At 39.6% G+C, this 14,109-nt stretch overlaps 1 protein-coding gene across 1 annotated transcript in view; it reads left to right on the plus strand.

The window, feature by feature from the left end:
• Positions 1-3,884: 3,884 nt before the first annotated feature.
• tet2 (tet methylcytosine dioxygenase 2) overlaps positions 3,885-14,109 on the plus strand; it is a 39,616-nt gene continuing 29,391 nt past the window's right edge. Inside the window, exon 1 of the mRNA XM_052137271.1 lies at positions 3,885-4,305. The gene's annotated coding sequence lies outside the window, so the exon portion shown is untranslated. The remainder of the gene's footprint in view (positions 4,306-14,109) is intronic.

The raw sequence follows: 14,109 nt of genomic DNA on the forward strand, positions 1-14,109 counted from the left end.
TGCACCATGTTGTTCGCATAAACGCGTACAAATTAATCATGTGCAAATTCCCAGATGTCTAATGCAGAAGCATCACATGTTCCATGCATGAGGCATTAAGGACATACTTATTAATATTATAGCCTAAACCAAACCCCTTATCTAAACATAACCAAACAGTCGAGCGTGTAAACATGATAGGATGCTGTGGTGTGCGACAGAAGCTAGCAATTGTCACATATTAGATGGAAACGATGTCCAGTGACGTCATTGGCTGTAGTGAAAGCCATAGGAATACAAATGAGTGCAGTCGCACAATATCATTTGAATTAGCCAAATTTAGAAAAGTCATGTGAATCCTGACGATTTTGCCTTGAGAGTGTGTTGGCTTTTCTCAGAAGCCAAAATTGTATCATGTGTTCAGGCAAAATTGTATCTTTTCTTTCCAACGACATAGTTCAACTACAATTATTTATAAATATGTTATTAGTAGCTTATTACAATGTATAAATAATTTATTACATAGGAAATTAAGAATTTGACTTTAAGAATGTTAAGATAGTGATTACATGTTACAAGGCGCCTCATATCAGGGTTAGGAAAACCAAGTGTGTTTCCAGCTGATGTGAAAGAATTGATACAAATGCAAGCATTGGAAATATTTCAAAATAATCACAGAACATTTACATTTACATTTATGCATTTGGCAGATGCTTTTATCCAAAGCGACTTACAGTGCACTTATTACAGGGACAATCCCCCCGGAGCAACCTGGAGTTAAGTGTCTTACTCAAGGACACAATGGTGGTGGCCGTGGGGATCGAACCAGCAACCTTCTGATTACCAGTTATGTGCTTTAGCCCACTACACCACCACCACATCCATGTAAGATTCAGAAACCCTTGTTATTAGTGACACCTGTGGCCGTTAAGTGAACTGCAGCAGCTACATGTTGTTCGTGCTCGCGCTCGTGCGCACACTCCATAGGAACGCGAGCAAGGGAGGATCGGCCAACACAATGACGTAATGTACAAAGAGACTGAACGTGATTCACAGGCATCATGCTGACAGATGAGGTAGCATAAATAAAATGACACAGTTATGATTGTTTTACTACAAATTTTGAGACTAAACTAAAACTACTTATCAGCTAACATAGCATACTGATACACACTACAGCTACATACTACCAAACTATACCAGACAGATTACTGTTGCACTGCTGTATGTCATATGTTGTACTATGATCAAGAAACCATCGTATTTGCTTAAATTATCCTGTACACCTGAGTTTTGGTATAAAGAGAACATCAATGAAATTATTCGAAGCAAGGTAGCTTGCAATTTGTCAGCATTAACAGGCAAGATCAAGTTAGCCAAAATGACACTTGGGGAATTAATGAAATACTTATTTCACTATATTTCATATGCTTTACAGATTTGTAAGCTTACCCGTCCAATAAGAAGAACACCAGTTTTTATCCCCAAAACCGAACGATGGTCCCGCCAGGAATCAAATGCCCTGCTGATGTTCACTCTAGTTTTCGCTTGACCATGATCACCAGGGCTGGACTGGTAATCCATTTTCCCGGTGGGCCGAAGCACTTTGGAGCCGATCAGGTGCGGACTGGCCATCAGGAGTACTGAGCAGGCCATCGGGTCGGCCGCGAAAGGGGCCGAATGGAGCGCGATAAGCTAAAATTAGTTATGCAGAACGCGTTATGCAGAAAGGACAGCGAACAGAGCTTATTCTGAGTGTGTTTACGAGTCAGTGTTGTGATGGGAGCCGGATGTTTCATCTCTAAGATAACGTTATCTAGTGTTGCAGTTTGTTGTTGCTGTTGAATAGCGGAAGAGAAGCACCGAGGCATAAACGTCACATCCTTTGGATTTTCCCGGCAAAAGCGACCCGCTCCATTCCCATGACAATCAGTCTACAGGCTTTAATAGGCAACCTAGGAAGTCCGGGAAGGGTTCATTTTTTAAGTTGCATTACAAGCTGTTCACACATTGGCAAAAAAGGCAAATATTACATGAAAATTGTTACATACTGCAGCTTTAAGTTAAATGAGGCATACATCCTTATTTAGCACATTCAAAATTAGTGTTACAATTTTCCAGCGATAGTGTTACAAAAGTACCAGGTATGAAAAATATGAACAATGTATGCAAGTTTTTTTTATATATTTATTTTGTTGCTCGACAGATAACGGTATCTCATGTGGACAAAATGACAAAATGTTTATTCTGGTCAGTATTTTGCAGTATAGCAAAAAGCACAAAGTGCACCTTATTTTTCCCTATAATGTTTCCATAGGCGTTTCATAAATTCCTTAAAAAAAGTGTTTACGGCTGTACAAAGCTCATGAATATGAAATGAGGTAAGCACTGAGACATTATACTGTATGATTGTATGCTGCTAAATAACATAGGGACTGTTTGCCATATGATTCTGGTTAGCTTCAGTTATTAACATGTTATAAAAAATGTGTCAGACCTATAATGACTGTTTCACTTGGATGTTTGTCAAATCGGGGGTTTTCTTGTCTACAGACCATTAATACTACTAAACACTAAGACGCAGATATTCTCAGAAGCCAACATTTAATCATGTTTGTTCAAAACTGTATCTTTCCTTTCCAACGGCATGCCACAAGTTCAACAACAATTATGTTATTCAGTAGCTTATTACAGTGTATTATTCGTCTATTACAAAGGTAATTAAGAATATGACTTTACTTTAAGAATGTTACAATAATTATGATTACAGTGTGATTGATCCCATTTATTAATAGATTCCATTTCAGAAGTTCCAAGCAAATGCCATGGAGGATTGCTCTTTGTTTTAAGTGTCATCGTTTTTTTCTTCTCGCCAAAGATTCGATGCAAAGCCGCGTCTGTAAAAGCTTGTTCTGCTGTTGCACCATTGCTGAGCTGTTCTGTTTGGAATGGCCACTTCTGGTGATTACTGCTCATGCACGCCTTCCTACCTTCCCCCATTGCTCTTCCTCCATGCTGTGTAAAAACAAATCTCCTTTTCTGCTCCCTGCCTGAAACTATTGAGTCAACAAACGTCACTCCAGCTAGGCAGTGGCTGACAGAAAAGAGGTGGGATCTCCCTTTCAAAACCGGAGAGGAGCCAAAGGCAGACTTTTCTTCAGACAAGAACCACCTGTTAAAATCCAGACAGCACAGAAAAGGGATGCTTAAAAGCTTTTGACAGAGGGTGGAGGAGGAGAAGGGTTAGTGCTAGCTTTCACATGTACGTGATTGCACGGAAGGGGAACGGTGGGATCTGTCAAGCTTTCTGTGTTCAGGACAGAAAGTCTTAAACTTCATTCAGCATTCAGAGCATCAAGTGTGTGAACTTTTTAAACGTTGATATGCTCCCTCCCTGACAAATTACCCAGAGTCTGTGAACTCTCCCATGCGGTTTTAAAGGTCAAAGTGTTGTCTCTCTCTGGTCTAAAAGCAGCCGGCAAACCCCCGTGTGCCCGAAAATAAGACCAAGCACATGTAAATATGGACAGGGTCGCCATAGAGACTGAAGTTGTGTTTAACTCTTGCTCTTAGAGAGCGAGAGGATCTCCTTTTAGGTTCCGGTCTGAGACAAATAGACAGAAGCAAGACAGAATAGCACGTGTGACACATTTCAGTTTAATGCCCTCTAATCTTTTTGCCCCTTTTCCTGTTTCTATTTGGCACACGTTTTTCTTTGAGGGGTTTCCCTCTCTCTCTCTCTCTCTCTCTCTCTCTCTCTCTCTCTCTCTCTCTCTCTGTGTGTGTGTGTGTCTGCTGGAGTGGGCGGATGGTGGAGCCATGAACTATGCAATCCAGTCCAGGGCTTCAGGGCAGCCAGCAAAGTGTGCACTATTGTGTGCGGCTGAAAAAAAAGAAAGAAAGAAAGAAAGAGACCAAAAAAAAGGAGGGGGAAGAAAAGAAACTCTGGCCCTTTGTGTGGAGACGACTCAGCAGGAAAGCGATTTTGCAATTACTTCAGCTTACCGGTAAAGCAAGCTCAGTTCCTCTGATCTGTACACACGTGCACACTGGACTGCCTCACTCGGTCCACTTATACATATGTATACAAGTGCGAGAGTGAGTCTATGGGCTGCGTCTGGACACGCTTCAAGGGCCAAAAGCAACGCAGCGCTTCTCCCCCCGATGATGAGAGCCAACGTCAGTCTAACCCATGAATATTGATGTGGAGGTAGTCTGTTTCACTGACGAACAGAAGGAGGCAAGATGGCTGCCCTTTAGGATTTGTTTAAGAGGAGAACTGAACGGTTTGCTGGAATTCTACAAAGTGGAGGGACATAAAACAAGGTGAGTGTTTTTCTGTCCTTGCCTTATTTCCCACTGGCTCCCAGGGGCTCTGTAATAGCTTCATAGCTCTTCCTTTGCAACTATCCTTTCTAAAACCGTGAGCTGACATACTAATGAGAGGTTATTAGATATAGCTTCACCAACATGGCTGACGTTTTCTGACTCTCTTTCCCCCCCTCCCTCTCTGTCTCTGTCTTGTTGGCGTGTGTAGACAGAACGCCTTTTCAAGCGTTTCCATCTCAAACTGTTTTCTCTTTTTGTAACTGTGATGTTGTGTATGGGACAGCTTTTTGCTTCAGGAATGTGGAGTTTGTGCTTTTGGACAATGGTGATCTTTGTGAAGTTGTTGGCCAGTTCTTCTTCAGGCATTTTCCCAATGCATCTGTTGTGCTGAGAGCAAGACTAAACAGTCACGCTGCTTAAAAATATTTATCTTATCTCTTCGATGTCCGCTGACCTTATTTGGACAGCTGCATGGAGAGACAAGAAAGAGGTGTTTTAGAAAGTGAAAACCATTTTCTGTCATATTTAATCAAAATACAAAAATCTTTCTTTTGATGTGAGCAAAGGAATACATATTGCAGACACAAAGACTTGCACAGTCTGAAGATAGAAACACACACACACACACACACACACACACACACACACACACACACACACACACACACACACACACACACACACACACACACACACACACACACACACGCGGAAGGGCTTGTTGGTGGAAGCCCACAAGGTCAGGAGCTTTAAAAGAACTGAAACCCAACCCCACAACACCATTAGCTGAGGGCAACTGGAGAGAGATTTCTTTTCTTTTCCAACATTAAGAGGATTTCCACACATTAGCTCATAAGTGTATCAATGCTTTGAAACAAGCTCACACTTATATTCAAGAGATACAAAAAATGTTATAATTATATTTAGAGAACAGTATTGTTTGCTGTCTATGCTATCCATATGTATTCATACAAGAAATGACACATAGCTTGCAGTCCATGATATGTTATAACGATCTGGAACATTTATGCATCTGTTTGAAAATAAGCTATATTGATTTTGTTATTCTGGGCTGAGCAGAAATACTGGCAGATACTGAAGTAAATTTGACCATTTTATTGATTAAAGGGTGAGTTCACCTAAAAATGAAAATTACCCCATAATTTACTCACTCTTAAGCCATCCAAGGTGTATTTGACTTTCTTCTTTCAGCCAAACACAATTGGAGTTATATTAAAAATATCCTGCTCTTCCAAGCTTTATAATGGGAGTGAATGGTACCTTAGATTTTGAATCCCAAAAAAGTGCATCCATCCATCATAGAAGTAATCCGTACGGCTCCAGGGGGTTAATAAAGGCCTTCTGAAGAAAAATATCCATATTTATAACTTTATAAACTATAAATCACTGACGTCCGGTAACGGCCGTCCGCGCGAGAGAGTCGAGTTCCGGTTTATGACATAAGCGTAGCGTAAGCTCCGGTGAGAAGTGACGAACGTGGAAGCGCACGTTGTTTACAGCAAAGGAAATCGCCGAAAAGAAGTGAGTTGTTGTTAGCTATACTGTAGATTTGTATTAGTCGTGCATGGTGCGTTCGTGCATCAATTGTCATTCCAATCGTCCAACTAATCCAGTAAACACTCTCAGCCTCTGTTGGCATTAACTGGCATTTCCTGCATGAGCACCACCATGTCTCCCGAACTCTCCGTCTACCAGATTCGTTTGTTTGTGCCGCTGCTGCAGCCGCCTCCATCTCCCGGGAGTTCCTAGTAGGTGTACTCTGGTTCAAACAAACTCCTCTGCGCTTCCCCGTTTGTCACTTCTCACCGGAGCTTAAGTTACACCTACGGCACACGCCTGAACTCGACTCGCTTGTGAACGCACGCCAGTGATTATAGTTTATAAAGTTATAAATATGGATACTTTTCTTATACAAACGCATCGCTTCAGAAGGTCTTTATTAACCCCCTGGGAGCCGTATGGATTACTTCTATGATGGATAGATGCAGTTTTTTGGGCTTCAAAATCTAAGGTACCATTCACTCCCATTATAAAGCTTGGACGAGCAGGTTATTTTTAATATAACTCCGATTGTGTTTGGCTGAAAGAAGAAAGTCGTATACACCTAGGATGGCTTGAGGGTGACTAAATTATGGGGTAATTTTCATTTTTGGGTGAAATCATCCTTTAAGTCAACATTCAGCTAAAAATGAATAAGACTGCATATTTCACATGGGGGGCTATTAGCTTAAGTAAACTTTTTCACCTGTAGCCTACTAATGAATTGCAAGTGCCACTTTGCTTCACTGATTTCAATAGACCAATTAGGATTTGCATCATAATTGCCAGTGGGAATAGCACAGATAAATGTCCTGTCCCCTTATTTTGTGTATTTCGCTTGTGTATTCCAACACTGTGCTGAGAAGAGAAGAGATGATATGATGTTAGCCCATGCCTGCTAACATGGGATCCTGGAGTGCTGTCAATAAACATGATTAGAGAGGTTGTGGAAATGCTAATGTAACCACAACGAAGGGATCTGGAGAGAGTTCCATCACACATTTTATTTACGTTTCGGATACAACAATAGCTTAGCATAGATGATCCCTTGGTGGCAGGGGCGTGGATTCCAGAGGGGATGGGGGGGTAACCCCATTCCAACCCCCCACTAAAATCAAAACAAGCTATTACAACCGTGAGCTAGAACAGAGAGGAGTGTTTCAGGGTATTATGTATTATGCATTGGTGTTAAGTTTTTTGGCTTAATTTGCCAGGGCACAAACTGAAGAGCACATTCCATGTGTGCATGTGCACTTGGTCCTTCTGTTTACAAATGCACTAACTCACAACCCAAAGGCACCAGTCACGGGATTAGGCAGGGAGGTGTAGGCTACTTACCCCAGCCCAACATGATCTCATGAGTATTTGTAGGCCATCTTACGTAAAGTTTGGTTATAGCTTACATCGACCCTGAGACATACAATTTTGACCGCTTCTAAAATGTGAATCATTTTAAGTGTGAACAACTTTAGATCACTTTACATCACCCCTGTGTGTACCGAACAAGACCGCACTGGCAATGCAATATACAGCTAATAACTGAACAGGACAGCAACTCCGACATCAACAACATTGCTGTTTATTTATGTAATATTTTGTTGCTGTCACAGGCAAAAAAGTGTTTCTTCTTGTGTTTATTTGTGATTGGCAATCCAGTTTATGGTGCATTACTGCCACCTACTGAGCTGGAGTGTGGAGCGTCACAAGAACGTCTTTCAGTGGAGTCAAACATCCACCAATGATGATTAAATTGGACAAATTTCATCTAAAAAAGTTCACACACCTTATGTAGGATTAAATCCTAATCAGAGTACACTTTAAAGGTAGCATACCCTCTGGAGTTTACTTGTAAACAAACAATTTATGTTTACATTCATTATTGAGGCCTGAGAATGCATTTTCTCCGTCATTAATGGTATGAAATTTATATCGTGATAAATTCAGATAGTGCCATCACATTTAATTAACACAAAGTTATTACATATATTTGACTTTTTAGATGCTGTCAGTGCATTCATATTGTTCTTTTCAGTATCAGTCCAAACGTACAAAAACATTATGTGTAAATGTTGCATATGAATGCCTATAAATAATAATGAGATCGGGCTGTTTAGCCAAAGAGGTCATACTGGTAAATTTGGAAACAGGAAGTGAGCGAAATGTCCAGCGGTCGAAGCGAGAGGTGTTGTTTGAATGTATGGGCACATGTGAGCTCCAGTTTTTGGATGAGATGCCCACAGAGGGACACCAAAAGTACGTTGGTGGAAACAGAAATTAAAGACAAACTGCATCCTCAAGTGTTGCTTAAATGGTTTAGTGTGTAAGGATGGTGTGGATGTGCTTTCTTTCGTGCAGTAGGAGTGATTCTGCAGTGATTTGGTCACGGTGATGGTCCGGAAGTTGAGAGAAATATTTGATCCTGGGTAGAAGCTATAGATTTAATGCAGTAAACCATGATGTTACTATGATAAAATGTTGTTTATATAGTATCCATGTTTAACTTTGGGGTTTCTATGATTTTACTAGAAAATACCATGATGATACCATAGTTCATTTTTGTAAGGTAAGGCTTGGGTTAGGTTTTGGGGTAGGGGTGGGTGTAGGGGCTTCTTGCAAAGAAGAAGATTTTATTAACTCTACCCTCAAACCACAACCCTAAACCCAGACGTATAACGGAAACTTTGAATTGTGATTGTCACCGATCATGCAAACACAATGACTTTCTGGTTCCAATGTGGGACGAGAACCTCAGTCTCAACATTAATAGTCGCACTATAGGAAAAGGTAAACACAATTAAACTGCTGCAAGAATGTCTGATAGGATTCACCGCTTGTCAGTAACTCAGCAAAATGTCAGCTTCCTGTGTGTCATGTTGAGGAAGTAGCTGGAGACCCAGGGCATGGGCTGTACCAAATCAGACCCTCTCCAGAACTTCTCAAAGAAAGAAAAACTAATGTGGTTTTCAGTCGAGGTTCTCTCCAGATTCATCTCTACAGATTAAAATAAAATTGAATTGGTTTCAGCAAAAGAATAACAAAAAAGGCCTGATGATGTTTTTCCGATTTCAAAATTAGAGATTTATAAAAGTTGCATGTCAGACTTGATATATGAATCACTAGCATGTGTAATTTCGAAACACAGTGATGTCAGCATGAGGCTGTAAGGGGATTTTGCCTTAGAGTTGCTAAGAAATGAGTATACCAAGGAAAGTAATGAGAGGTTTGTTGCACATGTCTGTAAAATCATTTGTAGCCCAACATACCAGTGCAAAAAGGGGGTGTAGTGCCATGCAAGCTATAAGGATCCTTCTCATAAAACACTTCTATAGGAAACATTTCTTGTGTCACATGGATTAAAAGGGCAGAAGATTCATCAATGATAATCTCAAGAACTAGTCAACATTAATTACATGGCCTTCAGCTGATTTAATGAAACTTACAGTATAGTAACAGGATTTGCATACTAACTGATTTTGATGTTTCCTCATATGATCACATACAATATATTTACATAATAATATATTAAGCCTAATAATATATTAAGATGAAAGCACCTCTTTAATAAGGTATGGGCTCCATCATAACAGTGGATGATTTTGACACTGCAATAAATGAATCCAGCCCTTAAACACTAAATGGCTGTAGTTGAGTTGGGGTATAATAATAGAAGATGTCTTCTGAGATGTTGTGGCACTTGGAAGCACATTTCCATTTTTTATTCCAATTTTCAGTAAAGAGATTAATCAAGTCAGTAATACTACACAGTGAAGGAATATCAACTTCCATCAATGTTTAGTTCTTTAATAATCTCCCCAGTGTGGTGGATAGATTATTCTGGGATTCAGGGTGTATTCTGTTTATTTTCCAAGAGTCTACTAAAGAATGCTGACCTTGCAGCTTTCAGAGCTCGGTCATAACTTTCCAAGCATATCAAAACAACACCCAGTTTAGTTTTATTCGGTGCTCCTTTAATCTTAGCATTCTTAAAATGTGAAAATGTTACTTTGTTTTACCAAAACAGACCCATGTAAAATTCTGAATCTATGTGCATTGTGCTCAATGCATCAAGGCACACTGAGTGGTGAAGACAGAAGTTTGTTAAGAAGATATTTTTAGAAGTATTGGCCTACCAAATCAATATCAAGGTGTGGATTGTGTCCTATTTCTTTTAAAGAATGACTAATTTTACTTACTGATAAGGGAGTGAAGTACCCTCAATATTGTAGAAATTATAGGCCAGTTAGTCTTATGAATCAAGACAGTAAAATATTGCCTACAATTTGTTGCAAATTATATGTTAATCCTCACCTAACCTCAATCACAAGGACCAAACTGGTTTTAATTATAGACTAAGTGAGAGACCCTTATAATGATTAACATTGTGTGCTATGACATTATATGCATTTTCTCTAGCTAAATTAATTAATCTCAATGAAGTTGAGCATCAATACATCTGAAACTCTGTGGTAACAACACCATATTACTTTTAATACATTTTATTTGACAATAGCCTACCTGTTGGGTCGGGTCACAGTGGTTAGAGATTGTGCAGGGTTTGGGCTCAATTTAATGCTCACAAAAGATCCCAGTTAGTAATCAAACCAAAATGTATTCTGCAAAGCGAGCTATGGTCTGCTAAAGCATTACCTAAAAGTGGAAAGAGGTGAAATGTGAGAAGATGAAACTGATGGTGTATTCCACACTATGGTCACCAGGCTACAGAAGTCTCTCTTCAGGGGAGAGAGGAACCTAAAGAGGACTGTGGTGAAGGAATGCAAAGAACTTTAGGTTTAAAAAGCTGGCCCAGATGGCCTACTTATACTGTGGTATAGATGGAGAAGTTACTTGGGAAACTGTAGTTTGCCAAGCCACAAGCTACTCATAATTTAAAGTATATAAACTAAAGTCAAGCTGCCCTTTCAAGCTGATGTGTGTATTTTCTGTGCAACTAGCTTCACCAAATGGAATTGAAAAATAAACATTGTTTCCTAACAGCTTTCCCCAACTATACCATCAGTCTACAATTGGTCAAACAAACAGGTAATCCCACTCCTCTCAGTGTTGATGTGTTGGACTGGTCAGGATGCACAAACAAACAAATCAAAGTTTGAAAGCACCACCGAGCCACATTGTTTACACTGAGATCACATTATATCATTTATAATTGATGAAGAATCAGGCACAAAACACTGTTTTAAAACAGCTGAGCTGCTGTCACTCAAGTGAAAAGTGTAGTCTAGTTCAGCAACATCTCTAATGTCAGTTATTACCCAATACTGAAGTGTGCACTGAATGCTTGCCATGTTTTGATTTCCTACTTCCTACTGAGCTGATCACAGCATAATCAATGTGTTCACTCTTTTGCATTTTCTCTGTCTGTATCATTTGGACTTGCTCGGTTAATGTTAGAGCAGATGGCCATGTAGCACTAATATAATAATCACCATGGCTACCATACCCTCTGAGAGAGATTTGCACGTGACACAGTTCATCAGTTAAGTCAGATATATTGACTAGTGCTGACACAAAAGGATATGGTAGGGGGTAGGGTGTTGCGGGGGGGGTTGTGTTGCTGGCAGTAGATGGAGAGAAACAAAGTTGAGAGTGTTTATTGAAAGCATAGTTTAAATATATATAAATTATTTATACTGAGGAAGGGAGGTTGCTATATGTGCTTAATTACGCCTTAATTAAATCCTGGTGATCTATGGCTGTATTTACGGTTTACTGCCAGTGTTTGACTCTGAGCATTGGGTCAGCGGGTTCAGACTGCTAAACTAGAGTTATACTGTCAGTTGTAAAAGCTATCCTGAGTTAATTATCATCCATTCTACTCAAACACTTCAGGCAAGGAGAGAGTCAGTGTGGATGTAAATGAACAAATACAGATAACCAAACTAGGTGCTGCAGTTTGATCATGAGATTATCAGCACCTAGTTGGACCAAAAAGATTGACTCTTACAATAGAAGTAATAATTAACATAAACTGAACACATGACCTAAATACATGAGTGTTTAAATGAACATTTATCTTCTTTTAGATGCTTTCTAACCAAAGCGATCAAATTCGTGCACTATCACAGCTGACAGGGATGCGAGAATACATTGTGTTTGCTAAACTAGGACGCTGCCGTCCCCAAGAAGTCACTGCTAACAGCTGTATACAATAAGTCTTCAAACTAAATTCTAAATATCATCTCTTTGAGCACAATAAGGCAGACACTGTGGAATCATTATTCCCCCTGTATTTGTTAGAAGTCATGAAAAAACATCACATACAGCCATGCAAAACCAACCATCCTAGCACAATATACCATTGGTTGTATCCATGCAGTTCATACAATGGCCGTTTGAACTGAACACAAGTGCATAGACTTTATTTCAAATAGTTACAGCAGAGCCACATCTGTCTTCTATTACTAACAAAGGACAATGGCAGATCCAACACAGACCTGACTCCTCAAAGGGGACTTTCTTTAGGGTAAAATTACAAACAGAAGTGTATATCTGCCCAGCTTTTGAAGAAATATACCTAGCCTCAAATCCTTCCACAAAGAGGATGAACAAAGTGCACAGACAAGCAAAACATCAAGCAAACTTTTAAAGCAAAGTAACAATGAAAGTCGCTCTGTCTTTCGGTCCGTTTAATTCTAGTCTGCTATTCTATAGCAACAGAAATCTGCCTGTTATAATATAATACAAGCACATTTTAAACAATATACTTTGAGGCATGAAATCCAACACCTTCCCCTGTACACACACGGACTCTCAATGAAAACCAATTTCCTTTAAATAAAAAGGAAAGATAATATGTTTTAAAGTCAAAGTTGTGTAGCAGATGACTGGAAAAGAAGTGTCTCGTGAATCATTGGTGCAAAACATTGAATGCAGGCTTTAATATGGCAAATGTTAGGCATAGTAGCCAGATTAAATCTCTTCCTTCAGAGTGTCTGTAGTTATATTTTACAGCACTCCTACGTTCATCCTTACATGCAAATATAAGGCATGCACCTGGCATTCCCATTGGATGTCATGTATTGCATACGAAAATCTTCACTAATTCAACATCTGTTTAAGTCTGTATAGCACAGAACAGACTTACCAATGTAATAAAGTTAAAGATAAATAAATAAGTTCACGTTGACATCCGATATTCTTGCTGAGCATGTTTACTTGTTCATGTCAGTGAAAAATGAGGCATGGTCAATGCTCAGATGTAAAGAACCAGCAAGACAAAAACAAGCCTGCATTTGCATGGCATTTGCATGACACTTGCGAGTGTGCATGTGAGCTATGTTAATATATTACAGTGGGAGGTGCCAAGGGATGAGAACACTACTGAAACCAATCGTTCATGAGCAGCACATTTACTAATGCTCAGACATACAGCACGCCGCGGCTACCTGACGTGTCAAGAGCACTCAGAAAGGTAGATTTGAAACGTGCAACCTGTTGTTGCATATCAAGGAATGATATGATACATAATATGGTTCACATTTTATAAATATTTAATTTTTGTTGTGGTTTGGTCATACATACAGTATACACCTGCATTAGTTTATCCACAAAAACACATGATTGTGCAAGATTTATGCAAGAAACCATCACGGTGCATCCTATCGATTTAGAAGACATGCCAGCTTTGCTTACTAGCTACAACTGGGGAAAAAAATGCAAATAGAGTGGCCAGTAAAGTTAACCACAATGACTGACTGAAGCAGCTTCCACATTGAAGCAATTCCATTCCGCACTGCTGCATGAGAAGCGTCGCTGAGAGCGTCATGGAGGGGCCATCTTTATTTAGTCTGGTAAGAAAGTGGGAGTGTGAACAGTAAACATTGCAAACTTGTATTTGGACTTAGATAAGAAAAAATAAATGTCCTGGCAATTGCTTTGATTGTGGAAAATAATAACAGAACACATTTAATGTAAGGGCTTAGGATGTTCTTGGTGAATTTAAATGGTTGCTTTGCACTCTAAAATCAATAGTGAGTCCAAAATGTGTGAAAATCTCACCTGTCATTGCAAAGACAGACTTAGTGGCAGAGGTGTGGACTCGAGTCGCGTGACTTGGACTTGACTCGGACTCGAGTCACTAATTTGATGACTCGCGACTCGACTCGATAGAATCAAAAAAGACTTGCGACTCAACTTAGACAGCAATGACTTGCAACTTGACTTGGACTTCAGCCCTCTGACTTGGAAATACTTTTACTTTTTAAAACCAAAGATAAGAGTTGT

This window comes from Xyrauchen texanus, chromosome 11, assembly GCF_025860055.1.
Source record: "Xyrauchen texanus isolate HMW12.3.18 chromosome 11, RBS_HiC_50CHRs, whole genome shotgun sequence".
In the NCBI taxonomy this organism is placed as follows: Eukaryota; Metazoa; Chordata; class Actinopteri; order Cypriniformes; family Catostomidae; genus Xyrauchen; species Xyrauchen texanus.